We start from the raw sequence: 16,151 nt of genomic DNA, 5'->3' as shown, positions 1-16,151 counted from the left end.
ACACTTATAGAGCGCGCTACATACCCGTAGGGTCTCAAGGCGCTGGGGAGGGGTGGTGCCGCTACTGCTCGAACAGCCAGGTCTTCAGCTTCTTCCTGTCAGGTCTCGCCTTGTCAATAATTTCTTGCTGTAGCAAAAAGTTCCCTACGTAGACTAGAATAGCTCTGGGAAAGGACGCCTGGCCTCCTCCTTCTGCGCCGTGCACCTTCTTCTGAGTGAAAGGAAACCTATGGGCCCTCTGGATCTCCCTGTCCCACTGCCACTGGGACTCCGGGAACGCACCCTCAAGTAAGTTGATCACATAGCGCCTAATATCCTGCCCTTCCAGCCCCTCAGCCACACCCAAGAGTCTAACATTGTTACTTCTTTGTCGATTTTCAAAATCCTCCATTTTCCACTGGAGGTCTTCTGACAACCTTTCGTGTGTCGTTTTAAAAGATTGCCTGTTTCTAAGATCATCTTCAAGCTTGCCCGTTCGCTCTTCCACCTCTGTGACTCTACCAACAAGATCATCGTAGAGTTTATTCGTTTTCTTCAAAGTCAATTGTATTTTTTTAGAATCCTGCCTTGCTTTCCGGCTCACTGATCTGGCCTCAGCTTGCATTTGCTTTAACATATTAAACAAACAATCAAATGGGGCGCTGTGCTTTGAAGGCGCAGCCGACTCCTCTTCCTAATAAGTTTGGGAAGTTGCTGAATAGACCCAAAGGAGTCGCTTCTCCGCGCCCCCCGGGGAGCCTGCCAACCGTCTACTCAGGTTTGACTGTCTTTTCTTCTGAGTAGTATCATTACCCATATCAGTACCTGAAGAGCTAGAGCCTGACAATAAATCCTCATCTGCGTCGCCCTCTTCCTCTGAAGTCTCCTCACTAGGCTGCACTGAGTCAGAGTCTTCATTTAAAGAGTAAAAGTGCTCCCCTTCCACTGAGCCCACATCTCCCTTTTTTTTAAAGGTTTCCTGAGCTCCAGAGCTCCCGAGCTCCCAGCAGCACACATTTCTTTGTTAGCAAGGCTGACTGAGCTCCCCCATGTGGCCTTGGTATTTTTTGAGGCACGCAGCTCTTCCTCTAACAACATAAAAGCATTCATCATGTCCGCGCTCCCAGTCTCACCTTTGAATGCGCTCCCCACCAACTCCGGCATCGCGTCTCCCAATAGTGAGTCAGAGGCTACATCCTTCTGCTGCTGAGGCCGTTCTGCATCCTGGGACCCAGAAACAACGCTTCCTCGACTCACAGCACTCTGCCTAGGCTGTTGCCTAGCAACGGTTGGGGAAGCGTTCAGTGCGTCTACAGCGTCCTCGAGGACGCCTCCACCATCGGCAAGACCTCCAGGACTGCCTCCGCCGAGTTTGCTTGAGATTCCGTCGTGTTGCCCTGCTGATCGCGCGGTAAAAACCTCCGATAAGGTAGGCTGCCTGAGGGTTGTTTCCCTTGATTTACTTTTCTCCGATCTGTCAGCGAGTTTTCCCGGCATCGCAGAGTGCGTCTCGGTAGGGCTGCTCAGATCTGTGCTGGAGACTGCGCTGGGCTTACCCCGTGGCTCCGTCTTCTTCTTCTGCTGTGGGGCCACCGTTTTCATTATTGCCCCTGGATTCTTGGCAGGAAGCGTAACCTCTCCAGAAGAAGCATTTTTTCCCCCCGTGTCCACTTGCTCTTCTAGCTTTTCTTTCCCTTTGTCGATTTTAGCAGAACGCGGGGGCATTTTAGCCGGCTGCTGGTGTTGCATTCTTTTAGAGCCGAGGGAGCTCATAAGGTCACAGAGCCTTCCCTTTAGCCAGAGAAATTCCGCTAAGAGTCGTTTTTAAATACCACACCGACAGAAGATGTAAAACGTGCATGCAACCACCATTCAGAGGCCATCGGGGGTCATTTAACCGATCATAAAGCTGTCAGCATCTTGGTGATGACGGGAGAGAGGTCTTGATGCAACCTTTCAGCACAACCCGCTCGCGGCCATCTTGCCTGAGATGCCACCGAAGGGTAAACTCTTTTTAGAAGAAGAATTCAAATGTACACATCAAAGCACATTTAACATGCAACAATACAACAAGCATTGGCATAGCCAATAGGTCTCGCTTTTGGAACTTATAAGCGTTTAGTTATCCAGCACAATATCCTTGGTGCAACAACATCCACTGTTCCATGGCTAAACACTTATAAGGTCCCAAAAGCGAGACCTATTGGCTATGCCAATGCTTGCTTTCTCCTGCTGTTGACTTTATGTCCCTTTCAAAGGAAAGGCAAGGACACCATCTACTTTCCTTGGCTATAACTATTTCACAACTGTGGTTTTAGACAACTTTGTACTGGGGTGTGCTGAATAGCCAATTTCACATCAATGCCCAAGAGTGTGACCAGTATAGGTTGTTGGCTCAGGGTAGTTTTGTTAGGTCCACGAGAGGAGTAGCAGAAGGGGTATGTGGTTTAGGCTCAGTAGACCAACGTGACTTAAGGGTGAAGGAAGGTTTTGGAGTATGTGCTATATTCATTGTGCATGTTATTCTAGGTAGTGAATAAAGAATGTGATGCTAGGTTTACCAATTCATTCATGCATGTACATAAAAGTGGTTTCGTTTCAACAAAAGATTAATCCATTTCACTGCCATCCAGCCATCCACCAGACTCCTCGGCTGTTGCCATACAGTGATCTATGGCAATTTGAAAATTAATATGGACCCTAAGATTACGCCCGATTTGCAAATACCAACTGTGGTGTACGCTCTAGTCTATGAGCGTGTACGCGATGACGCGTCACGCCATAGACTGGAGCGGTAGGCGCGCGCATGCGCAGGAAGAATGCGGAGAAGGCGCGAACGGGGAAAACGGCAGTTGGCGACCGGAGCTTGAGAGACATAGACGCTCGGCGTCCTAAGCTCAGTAAACCGTGCATAAATATAATAAACCAGTTCTGCATTCATATCGGCTCAGTGTGATGAGTGTGGGGGCGAGCAGAGGACTTTACATTGGCGACGAGGGTGGGATCACGAACACCACCAGGCACAGAGGACAGGAGCATACAATTGGCGAAGAGTGGGTACAATTTTACTGCATGGGTCATTAGCACATCACACAGGGGTGTAACCGAGAGAACACTGGCACTTCTGAGGAGGAAGCATGCGTGACAGATGATGGGCCCCTCCTACACTGCAACGTCAGCTGTGTGTGAGAAAGAACTCGGGATCAGAAAACGTCTCGCTGAAAAGACTCTTCGTCTAGGCGGGGCATCCCGGCAATATTGGCCAAAAGGAGTACAACTCATTTGCTGTGAATGGCACCTGGCAGGTTTGCCTCTAGTTAATCTGTAGTCGGGGATGAAAATGCTCAGAATTGTTTTTTATGTATCGCTGAACATTTGGTAAAGTTAACCGGCTGTCTACGAGTAACCTTGATAGTAGATGCCGTGGGGAGAATGATAACTCACCAAATTTAAATAAAGCGGCATATTTCAACTGAACATAGGGCCAGGGCCCCGAAACGGGGAATTATGTTTTTATAACCGGGCTGCGGGATTTGAAAAGGCAAATTGCTATTGCTGCAGTGCAAGCTTGTTCTCTGCCTGCGGAAGGCTATACAGAGAACTCAACGTTGAAAATACGCTGTTGCTATAGCTGGCTGCTGCCACAACAATTGTACCCTTGGAAATTTACATGTACCTCCTGGTTTCTGAGAACACCCTGCGGACCTGAGGTCATTTATCTTGCTGCATTCCCACCCACTGGATCAGCATGAGGGCGAATGTATCAATCAGGGTAATGGAAAGGCCCACTAAGAGATGGCATGGAGTGGCTCTCTAGAAAATTAAAGTTCGAGACCTGAGAACAGCAACCTACAAAGAAGCATCTCCTTAACCTACACCTTTCTCTCTCCTCGGTGTAACGTGCCGGTGTAAAATAGAGAAAGAACATGAATGTGTCATATTTCTGAAAATTGATTCACAATCGATGTGATCAACATTCAAGAAACATAATACAAATTTTGTTCATGTGCTATTTTTCAAAAGAAAAGTCCTGCGTGGGCTGCTTGAATCTAAACTGTCATATGACAAACTGACATGCGGGTGCACGGACCTCTGCGGAGAGCAGAAAAGCAATATACACACAGTATGTGACCTCACAGGCAGGCTGTACTAACTGAGGGGCATATTATTAGCAAGTTCGATATCCTCGCTTTAGCAGAACTTTTTCCCGCGAAGCGGCGATATTTTTATCGCCCTTTTAGCAAGCTGTCGCTAACAGCAGTAAGCGACAGCTTGTAGGCGATAGCTACAGGTTTGAAGCCCAATTTGCATGTCAGCACGTTATCTCTGCAATAATATCCGGCGATGGGCGGCGATAAAAAAAATGCGCTAAGTGCATTTAGCGATAATTATCGCTACTCCTTGCTAATATGCCCCTGAGGTCTCTTCTAGGAGGATGCGGGATGTTGGGTGCTAGGAAACCTCAAAGGATTGGGCCTGAGACAGTCACTTAGGACGGGAACTTCCGATGTTTTAAGTGCGTCTAAGGCATTGCAGGATTATTGCCTCATTCTGAGTGAAAATGTGGATCTGATATCGAGAGCAATCGGCATTTGCAGTAAAATTCAGAGTCCGCGAAGTGTGCAAACTGTGCTGCTTGGCTGGATTTTGCTGAAACCACAGTTGATGGACAGAATGCAGAACAATGTCATACATTCACCCCAGTCCCGAGATCTGGGCCTAAATCCATCGGTTTTTTTGCACTCCACAACACCCCAGTTCAGACATGGCCAGATGCAAGTCAGTCTGACCCTGTGCCTCATGGGAACAGTCCAGCCCGGACTGCCAAGCCATGCCTTCCCTGGACCGGAAACAGGCTTCCGAGGACCGGTTTCTGGCATTCCAGCCGTCTTCAGCCCAGCTTGCTTGAATCCAGTGGTGTGGAGTGCATGGGACTCACATCTGTTCATACCCATCCCACTCGGGGTGACAAATGCAAAAACCACAGTTGATGGACAGAATGCAGAACAATGTCATACATTCATCCCAGTACAGAGGTCTGGGCCTAAATCCATCGTTTTTTTGAACTCCACACCACCCCAGTTCAGACAGGGCCATATGCAAATCAGTCTGACCCTGTGCCTCATGGGAACAGTCCAGCCCGAACTGCCAAGCCATGCCCTCCCTGGACCGGAAACAAGCTTCCTTGGACCGGTTTCTGGCATTCCAGCCGTCTTCAGCCCGGCTTGCTTGAATCCAGTGGTGTGGAGTGCATGGGACTCACGTCTGAGCCTACCCATCCCACTCGGGGTGACAAATGCAAAAACCACATTTGATGGACAGACTGCAGAACAATGTCATACATTCACCCCAGTACAGAGATCTGGGCCTAAATCCATCGTTTTTTTGCACTCCACACCACCCCAGTTCAGACATGCCATATGCAAATCAGTCTGACCCTGTGCCTCATGGAAACAGTCCAGCCCGAACTGCCAAGCTAGGTCCTCCCTGGACTGGAAACAAGCTTCCATTTGTCACCCCGAGTAGGACGGGTATGCTCAGACGTGAGTCCCGTGCTCTCCATGCCACTGGAATCAAGCTATCCAGGCTGATGAGGGCTGAAAGCCCGAAACCGCTCCTTGGATGCTTATTTCAAGTCCAGGGAGGACCTGGCTTGGCAGTTCGGGCTGGACTGTTCCCATGAGGCACAGGGTCAAGACTGATTTGCATATGGCTGGGTTCAAACTGGAAAGGCATGGTGAGCAAAAAAACGATGGATTTAGGCCCAGATCTCTGTACTGGGGTGAATGTATAACATTGTTCTGCATTCTGTCCATCACCTGTTATTTTTACATTTGTCACCCCGAGTAGGACGGGTATGCTCAGACGTGAGTCCTGTGCTCTTCATGCCACTGGAATCAAGCTATCCTGGCTGATGAGGGCTGAAAGCCCAAAACAGGTCTTTGGATGCTTGTTTCCAGTCCAGGGCGGACCTGGCTTGGCAGTTCGGGCTGGACTGTTCCCATGGGGCACAGGGTCAAGACTGATTTGCATATGGCTGAGTTCAAACTGGAAAGGCATGGTGAGCAAAAAAACGATGGATTTAGGCCCAGATCTCTGTACTGGGGTGAATGTATGACATTGTTCTGCATTCTGTCCATCACCTGTTATTTTTGCATTTGTCACTTCGCGTAGGACGGGTATGCTCAGACGTGAGTGCCCTGCTCTCCATGCCACTGGAATCAAGCTGTCCAGGCTGATGAGGGCGGAAAGCCCGAAACCGGTCCTTCGATGCTTCCAGGGAGGACCTGGCTTGGCAGTTCGGGCTGGACTGTTCCCATGGGGCACAGGGTCAAGACTGATTTGCATATGGCTGGGTTCAAACAGGAAAGGCATGGTGAGCAAAAAAACAATGGATTTAGGCCCAGATCTCTGTACTGTGGTGAATGTATGACATTGTTCTGCATTCTGTCCATCACCTGTTATTTTTGCATTTGTCACCCCGAGTAGGAAGGGTATGCTCACACTTGAGTCCCGTGCTCTCCATGCCACTGGAATCAAGCTATCCAGGCTGATGAGGGCTGAAAGCCCGAAACTGGTCCTTGGATGCTTGTTTCCAGTCCTGAGAGGACCTGGCTTGGCAGTTCGGGCTAGACTGTTCCCATGGGGCACAGGGTCAAGGCTGATTTGCATATGGCTGGGTTCAAACTGGAAAGGCATGGTGAGCAAAAAAACAATGGATTTAGGCCCAGATCTCTGTACTGGGGTGAATGTATGACATTTTTCTGCATTCTGTCCATCACCTGTTATTTTTGCATTTGTCACCCCGAGTAGGAAGGGTATGCTCAGACGTGAGTCTCGTGCTCTCCATGCCACTGGAATCAAGCTATCCAGGCTGATGAGGGCTGAAAGCCCGAAACCGCTCCTTGGATGCTTGTTTCCAGTCCAGGGAGGACCTGGCTTGGCAGTTCGGGCTGGACTGTTCCCATGGGGCACAGGGTCAAGACTGATTTGCATATGGCTTGGTTCAAACTGGAAAGGCATGGTGAGCAAAAAAATGATGGATTTAGGCCCAGATCTCTGTACTGGGGTGAATGTATAACATTGTTCTGCATTCTGTCCATCACCTGTTATTTTTGCATTTGTCATCCCGAGTAGGACGGGTATGCTCAGACGTGAGTCCCGTGCTCTTCATGCCACTGGAATCAAGCTATCCAGGCTGATGAGGGCTGAAAGCCCAAAACAGGTCGGTCCTTGGATGCTTGTTTCCAGTCCAGGGCGGACCTGGCTTGGCAGTTCGGGCTGGACTGTTCCCATGGGGCACAGGGTCAAGACTGATTTGCATATGGCTGAGTTCAAACTGGAAAGGCATGGTGAGCAAAAAAACAATGGATTTAGGCCCAGATCTCTGTACTGGGGTGAATGTATGACATTGTTCTGCATTCTGTCCATCACCTGTTATTTTTGCATTTGTCACTTCGCGTAGGACGGGTATGCTCAGACGTGAGTGCCCTGCTCTCCATGCCACTGGAATCAAGCTATCCAGGCTGATGAGGGCGGAAAGCCCGAAACCGGTCCTTCGATGCTTCCAGGGAGGACCTGGCTTGGCAGTTCGGGCTGGACTGTTCCCATGGGGCACAGGGTCAAGACTGATTTGCATATGGCTGGGTTCAAACAGGAAAGGCATGGTGAGCAAAAAAAACAATGGATTTAGGCCCAGATCTCTGTACTGGGGTGAATGTATGACATTGTTCTGCATTCTGTCCATCACCTGTTATTTTTGCATTTGTCACCCCGAGTAGGACGGGTATGCTCACACTTGAGTCCCGTGCTCTCCATGCCACTGGAATCAAGCTATCCAGGCTGATGAGGGCTGAAAGCCCGAAACTGGTCCTTGGATGCTTGTTTCCAGTCCAGAGAGGACCTGGCTTGGCAGTTCGGGCTGGACTGTTCCCATGGGGCACAGGGTCAAGGCTGATTTGCATATGGCTGGGTTCAAACTGGAAAGGCATGGTGAGCAAAAAAACAATGGATTTAGGCCCAGATCTCTGTACTGGGGTGAATGTATGACATTTTTCTGCATTCTGTCCATCACCTGTTATTTTTGCATTTGTCACCCCGAGTAGGAAGGGTATGCTCAGACGTGAGTCTCGTGCTCTCCATGCCACTGGAATCAAGCTATCCAGGCTGATGAGGGCTGAAAACCCGAAACCGCTCCTTGGATGCTTGTTTCCAGTCCAGGGAGGACCTGGCTTGGCAGTTCGGGCTGGACTGTTCCCATGGGGCACAGGGTCAAGACTGATTTGCATATGGCTTGGTTCGAACTGGAAAGGCATGGTGAGCAAAAAAATGATGGATTTAGGCCCAGATCTCTGTACTGGGGTGAATGTATAACATTGTTCTGCATTCTGTCCATCACCTGTTATTTTTGCATTTGTCATCCCGAGTAGGACGGGTATGCTCAGACGTGAGTCCCGTGCTCTTCATGCCACTGGAATCAAGCTATCCAGGCTGATGAGGGCTGAAAGCCCAAAACAGGTCGGTCCTTGGATGCTTGTTTCCAGTCCAGGGCGGACCTGGCTTGGCAGATCGGGCTGGACTGTTCCCATGGGGCACAGGGTCAAGACTGATTTGCATATGGCTGAGTTCAAACTGGAAAGGCATGGTGAGCAAAAAAACGATGGATTTAGGCCCAGAGCTCTGTACTGGGGTGAATGTATGACATTGTTCTGCATTCTGTCCATCACCTGTTATTTTTGCATTTGTCACTTCGAGTAGGACGGGTATGCTCAGACGTGAGTCCCCTGCTCTCCATGCCACTGGAATCAAGCTATCCAGGCTGATGAGGGCGGAAAGCCCGAAACCGGTCCTTCGATGCTTGTTTCCAGTCCAGGGAGGACCTGGCTTGGCAGTTCGGGCTGGACTGTTCCCATGGGGCACAGGGTCAAGACTGATTTGCATATGGCTGGGTTCAAACAGGAAAGGCATGGTGAGCAAAAAATCAATGGATTTAGGCCCAGATCTCTGTACTGGGGTGAATGTATGACATTGTTCTGCATTCTGTCCATCACCTGTTATTTTTGCATTTGTCACTTCGCGTACTACGGGTATGCTCAGACGTGAGTGCCCTGCTCTCCATGCCACTGGAATCAAGCTATCCAGCCTGATGAGGGCGGAAAGCCCGAAACCGGTCCTTCGATGCTTCCAGGGAGGACCTGGCTTGGCAGTTCGGGCTGGACTGTTCCCATGGGGCACAGGGTCAAGACTGATTTGCATATGGCTGGGTTCAAACAGGAAAGGCATGGTGAGCAAAAAAACAATGGATTTAGGCCCAGATCTCTGTACTGGGGTGAATGTATGACATTGTTCTGCATTCTGTCTATCACCTGTTATTTTTGCATTTGTCACCCCGAGTAGGACGGGTATGCTCACACTTGAGTCCCGTGCTCTCCATGCCACTGGAATCAAGCTATCCAGGCTGATGAGGGCTGAAAGCCCGAAACTGGTCCTTGGATGCTTGTTTCCAGTCCAGAGAGGACCTGGCTTGGCAGTTCGGGCTGGACTGTTCCCATGGGGCACAGGGTCAAGGCTGATTTGCATATGGCTGGGTTCAAACTGGAAAGGCATGGTGAGCAAAAAAACAATGGATTTAGGCCCAGATCTCTGTACTGGGGTGAATGTATGACATTTTTCTGCATTCTGTCCATCACCTGTTATTTTTGCATTTGTCACCCCGAGTAGGAAGGGTATGCTCAGACGTGAGTCTCGTGCTCTCCATGCCACTGGAATCAAGCTATCCAGGCTGATGAGGGCTGAAAGCCCGAAACCGCTCCTTGGATGCTTGTTTCCAGTCCAGGGAGGACCTGGCTTGGCAGTTCGGGCTGGACTGTTCCCATGGGGCACAGGGTCAAGACTGATTTGCATATGGCTTGGTTCAAACTGGAAAGGCATGGCGAGCAAAAAAATGATGGATTTAGGCCCAGATCTCTGTACTGGGGTGAATGTATAACATTGTTCTGCATTCTGTCCATCACCTGTTATTTTTGCATTTGTCATCCCGAGTAGGAGGGGTATGCTCAGACGTGAGTCCCGTGCTCTTCATGCCACTGGAATCAAGCTATCCAGGCTGATGAGGGCTGAAAGCCCAAAACAGGTCGGTCCTTGGATGCTTGTTTCCAGTCCAGGGCGGACCTGGCTTGGCAGTTCGGGCTGGACTGTTCCCATGGGGCACAGGGTCAAGACTGATTTGCATATGGCTGAGTTCAAACTGGAAAGGCATGGTGAGCAAAAAAACGAGGGATTTAGGCCCAGATCTCTGTACTGGGGTGAATGTATGACATTGTTCTGCATTCTGTCCATCACCTGTTATTTTTGCATTTGTCACCCCGAGTAGGACGGGTATGCTCAGACGTGAGTGCCCTGCTCTCCATGCCACTGGAATCAAGCTATCCAGGCTGATGAGGGCGGAAAGCCCGAAACCGGTCCTTCGATGCTTCCAGGGAGGACCTGGCTTGGCAGTTCGGGCTGGACTGTTCCCATGGGGCACAGGGTCAAGACTGATTTGCATATGGCTGGGTTCAAACAGGAAAGGCATGGTGAGCAAAACAACAATGGATTTAGGCCCAGATCTCTGTACTGGGGTGAATGTATGACATTGTTCTGCATTCCGTCCATCACCTGTTATTTTTACATTTGTCACCCCGAGTAGGACGGGTATGCTCAGACTTGAGTCCCGTGCTCTCCATGCCACTGGAATCAAGCTATCCAGGCTGATGAGGGCTGAAAGCCCGAAACTGGTCCTTGGATGCTTGTTTCCAGTCCAGAGAGGACCTGGCTTGGCAGTTCGGGCTGGACTGTTCCCATGGGGCACAGGGTCAAGACTGATTTGCATATGGCTGGGTTCAAACTGGAAAGGCATGGTGAGCAAAAAAACAATGGATTTAGGCCCAGATCTCTGTACTGGGGTGAATGTATGACATTTTTCTGCATTCTGTCCATCACCTGTTATTTTTGCATTTGTCACCCCGAGTAGGAAGGGTATGCTCAGACGTGAGTCTCGTGCTCTCCATGCCACTGGAATCAAGCTATCCAGGCTGATGAGGACTGAAAGCCCGAAACCGCTCCTTGGATGCTTGTTTCCAGTCCAGGGAGGACCTGGCTTGGCAGTTCGGGCTGGACTGTACCCATGGGGCACAGGGTCAAGACTGATTTGCATATGGCTTGGTTCAAACTGGAAAGGCATGGTGAGCAAAAAAATGATGGATTTAGGCCCAGATCTCTGTACTGGGGTGAATGTATAACATTGTTCTGCATTCTGTCCATCACCTGTTATTTTTGCATTTGTCATCCCGAGTAGGACGGGTATGCTCAGACGTGAGTCCCGTGCTCTTCATGCCACTGGAATCAAGCTATCCAGGCTGATGAGGGCTGAAAGCCCAAAACAGGTCCTTGGATGCTTGTTTCCAGTCCAGGGCGGACCTGGCTTGGCAGTTCGGGCTGGACTGTTCCCATGGGGCACAGGGTCAAGACTGATTTGCATATGGCTGAGTTCAAACTGGAAAGGCATGGTGAGCAAAAAAACGATGGATTTAGGCCCAGATCTCTGTACTGGGGTGAATGTATGACATTGTTCTGCATTTTGTCCATCACCTGTTATTTTTGCATTTGTCACTTCGAGTAGGACGGGTATGCTCAGACGTGAGTCCCCTGCCCTCCATGCCACTGGAATCAAGCTATCCAGGCTGATGAGGGCAGAAAGCCCGAAACCGGTCCTTCGATGCTTGTTTCCAGTCCAGGGAGGACCTGGCTTCGCAGTTCGGGCTGGACTGTTCCCATGGGGCACAGGGTCAAGACTGATTTGCATATGGCTGGGTTCAAACAGGAAAAGCATGGTGAGCAAAAAATCAATGGATTTAGGCCCAGATCTCTGTACTGGGGTGAATGTATGACATTGTTCTGCATTCTGTCCATCACCTGTTATTTTTGCATTTGTTACCCCCAGTAGGACGGGTATGGTCAGACTTGAGTCCCGTGCTCTCCATGCCACTGGAATCAAGCTATCCAGGCTGATGAGGGCTGAAAGCCCGAAACTGGTCCTTGGATGCTTGTTTCCAGTCCAGAGAGGACCTGGCTTGGCAGTTCGGGCTGGACTGTTCCCATGGGGCACAGGGTCAAGACTGATTTGCATATGGCTGGGTTCAAACTGGAAAGGCATGGTGAGCAAAAAAACAATGGATTTAGGCCCAGATCTCTGTACTGGGGTGAATGTATGACATTGTTCTGCATTCTGTCCATCACCTGTTATTTTTGCATTAGTCACCCCGAGTAGGAAGGGTATGCTCAAACGTGAGTCTCGTGCTCTCCATGCCGCAGGAATCAAGCTATCCAGGCTGATGAGGGCTGAAAGCCCGAAACCAGTCCTTGGATGCTTGTTTTCAGTCCAGGGAGGACCTGGCTTGGCAGTTCGGGCTGGACTGTTCCCATGGGGCACAGGGTCAAGACTGATTTGCATATGGCTGGGTTCAAACTGGAAAGGCATGGTGAGCAAAAAAACGATGGATTTATGCCCAGATCTCTTTTCTGGGATGAATGTATGACATTGTTATGCATTCTGTCCATCACCTGTTATTTTTGCATTTGTCACCCCGAGTAGGACGGGTATGCTCAGACGTGAGTCTCGTGCTCTCCATGCCACTGGAATCAAGCTATCCAGGCTGATGAGGGCTGAAAGCCCGAAACCGGTCCTTGGATGCTTGTTTCCAGTCCAGGGAGGACCTGGCTTGGCAGTTCGGGCTGGACTGTTCCCATGGGGCACAGGGTCAAGACTGATTTGCATATGGCTGGGTTCAAACTGGAAAGGCATGGTGAGCAAAACAACGATGGATTTATGCCCAGATCTCTGTACTGGGGTGAATGTATGACATTGTTCTGCATTCTGTCCATCACCTGTTATTTTTGCATTTGTCACCCTGAGTAGGAAGGGTATGCTCAGACGTGAGTCTCGTGCTCTCCATGCCACTGGAATCAAGCTATCCAGGCTGATTAGGGCTGAAAGTCCGAAACCAGTCCTTGGATGCTTGTTTCCAGTCCAGGGAGGACCTGGCTTGGCAGTTCGGGCTGGACTGTTCCCATGGGGCACAGGGTCAAGACTGATTTCCATATGGCTGGGGTCAAACTGAAAGGCATGGTGAGCAAAAAAACGATGGATTTATGCCCAGATCTCTGTTCTGGGATGAATGTATGACATTGTTCTGCATTCTGTCCATCACCTGTTATTTTTGCATTTGTCACCCCGAGTAGGACGGGTATGCTCAGACGTGAGTCCCCTGCTCTCCATGCCACTGGAATCAAGCTATCCAGGCTGATGAGGGCTGAAAGCCCGAAACCGGTCCTTGGATGCTTGTTTCCAATCCAGGGAGGACCTGGCTTGGCAGTTCGGGCTGGACTGTTCCCATGGGGCACAGGTCAAGACTGATTTGCATATGGCTGGGGTCAAACTGGAAAGGCATGGTGAGCAAAACAACGATGGATTTATGCCCAGATCTCTGTACTGGGGTGAATGTATGACATTGTTCTGCATTCTGTCCATCACCTGTTATTTTTGCATTTGTCACCCTGAGTAGGAAGGGTATGCTCAGACGTGAGTCTCGTGCTCTCCATGCCACTGGAATCAAGCTATCCAGGCTGATTAGGGCTGAAAGTCCGAAACCAGTCCTTGGATGCTTGTTTCCAGTCCAGGGAGGACCTGGCTTGGCAGTTCGGGCTGGACTGTTCCCATGGGGCACAGGGTCAAGACTGATTTGCATATGGCTGGGGTCAAACTGAAAGGCATGGTGAGCAAAAAAACGATGGATTTATGCCCAGATCTCTGTTCTGGGATGAATGTATGACATTGTTCTGCATTCTGTCCATCACCTGTTATTTTTGCATTTGTCACCCCGAGTAGGACGGGTATGCTCAGACGTGAGTCCCCTGCTCTCCATGCCACTGGAATCAAGCTATCCAGGCTGATAAGGGTTGAAAGCCCGAAACCGGTCCTTGGATGCTTGTTTCCAATCCAGGGAGGACCTGGCTTGGCAGTTCGGGCTGGACTGTTCCCATGGGGCACAGGGTCAAGACTGATTTGCATATGGCTGGGTTCAAACTGGAAAGGCATGGTGAGCAAAAAAACGATGGATTTAGGCCCAGATCTCTGTACTGGGGTGAATGTATGTCATTGTTCTTCATTCTGTCCATCACCTGTTATTATGGATTTTGCTTGCACAAATTCCTCAGTGTATTAACTGGAGAAATGTGTTCCTCTAAAACTCAGTGGGTCTGATTACACCTGGCCGGATATGGATGCAGCATCAAATAAAAACAAGCACGCGAGTGGTGCACTCACGCCTCACACAGCCAGACATCTGTTTTGCATTATGCGTCTGTGCATTATAATGGCAAACAGATGTGGCCCGTGCAGGTAACTGCAAGCAATAGGCCGTGGGCGGAGCAAAGGTGGGACATGCACCCGCCTTTGTCCAATTGCGTGCTGTCTTTCTTAGAAAGATGCAGGCAAAACCCAATAGCCTATGAAAATCAAAAACACACGCATGACCGTGTGGTGAGCTTTCTTAACCCCTTTACAAGAAGTCTCGCCGGAGCAGCACATGCGTGCTGCTACAGGCTCAACCTAAAAACCATATAATGACAAAAACAATAAAGTTATCCCATTGAATTCAAAAACACAGAATGTGAATGACCTTTCTTAGAACAGTCCGTCATTTAACGTATTAGCCCCTCGCGGAATATTTAGTTTCTGTTTCTTAACAAACATACTATATCCTGCTGGTGTAAGCTACTGGGCCACTAACCCAAAATTTTATTAGTAGGAGAGTGGATATTTTGTCAATTTCTACCAAGTACTGGTACTGTTAGTTTGATTGCGGGTATTCTTCCCGCAGAGGCATAGGTTTAATTTTATTGTTGCAGTGTTGAATGTGTTTTGATGTGTACATTTGAATTCTTGTTCTGAAAAAAGTTTGCCCTTCACAAAAGACATGTGAGAAGATGTAAAAGAAATCTAGCAGTTAACACAAAAGAAAAGTGGAATAAATCACAATAGCTAATGGAAATAAGATTATTGATCCTTTTATTTTGAGCAAGCATAATAAATACTTGGCAACTAGTTTCAGAAAATCAACATTAATGCTCTTCAATTGGGAAAAATCCTTTGTTCAATAAAGTTCAGTGAATGACACTAAAGAAAATGTCAGAGAGTTAAATTTCACTAGGCAGGATTTTAAAGAATAGTGCCATGTACTGGAAGAAAAAGTGCATTTCATGGGATGTGCCCCAAATGGGAGAATAAAAAATGGAACCTGACTGTATTGGACCTTTAAAGAAAGGTGCAAAAAATGAAACTTTATTGGGCTGGCTGTGCAAAGCGGAAGAACGAGCTAAACCTTACCAGACTGACCCATTGAAGCAAAGGGCCACTCTGAGACTTTCCATGAGGTGGCCCTTCAACCCTCATCACACTCAAGCACTTCTACTCTTCACCAAAGAAACAGCAGTGAATGCACTATCCTTCCCATCCTTCCTGCACACACACAGTTTTACAAAAATCTGCACAAAACCCGAATACCCGTCCGTATCAAGTGCAGCATGTTTTATTTATTTATTTTACAAAAAAAGAGACCTATTGACTTGGTCATTGCTCAATCTCTTGTACTCACGTTTCCTGTGGCCACCGGCTCTGACTTGACACCTTCTTGTTTCACCACCTGTCTGCTCCAGTGAGCCTGGTTCACTAGAGTCTGCAGTGGGTGACGTCAGGATGTTTCGACAGAGATGTAGGCGAGAGCGTGTCGAAGCTGATTTTCTTCCAATGAAAGGGCGCAGTCAAGATCAAGGAAGTAACAGCAATGCCGACCGAGTACAGCTCCAGATGTTGTGGCAATCAAAGGATGGGGAAGTGCAGTTAAAATGAATTCTGGATCTCACACTTCACAGTCATCACTACTGGTAACAGTTACGAAATGCAGGCACACACGAGCGCGCACAAGGGGCCCGATTCACAGAATGAACTTAAGACTCAATCCTAAACTTACTCCTATTTTGGTATTCACAGAATGCACTTACTACTTTTGTCATTCACAGAATGAACTTACTACTTTTGGTATTCACAGAAGTCAGGATTTTGTCTTAAGTTTGTC

General features: G+C 48.9%; 1 protein-coding gene across 4 annotated transcripts in view; it reads right to left on the bottom strand.

Annotated features, from left to right (window-relative positions):
• Positions 1-15,908, bottom strand: part of LOC147659273 (membrane-spanning 4-domains subfamily A member 4A-like) — a 328,181-nt gene extending 312,273 nt beyond the window's left edge. The window contains exon 1 of one of the 4 annotated variants that reach the window (XM_086951839.1): positions 15,672-15,908. The gene's annotated coding sequence lies outside the window, so the exon portion shown is untranslated. The remainder of the gene's footprint in view (positions 1-15,671) is intronic. The other 3 variants (XM_086951838.1, XM_086951837.1, XM_086951840.1) reach the window with 3 other exon arrangements.
• Between the last annotated feature and the right edge of the window lie 243 nt (positions 15,909-16,151).

The sequence above is a fragment of the Lissotriton vulgaris genome, unplaced genomic scaffold (assembly GCF_964263255.1).
Source record: "Lissotriton vulgaris unplaced genomic scaffold, aLisVul1.2 SCAFFOLD_435, whole genome shotgun sequence".
NCBI lineage: Eukaryota > Metazoa > Chordata > Amphibia > Caudata > Salamandridae > Lissotriton > Lissotriton vulgaris.
The sequence above is the reverse complement of the archived record's forward strand: the minus strand, read 5'-3'. Positions and strand labels throughout refer to the sequence as shown.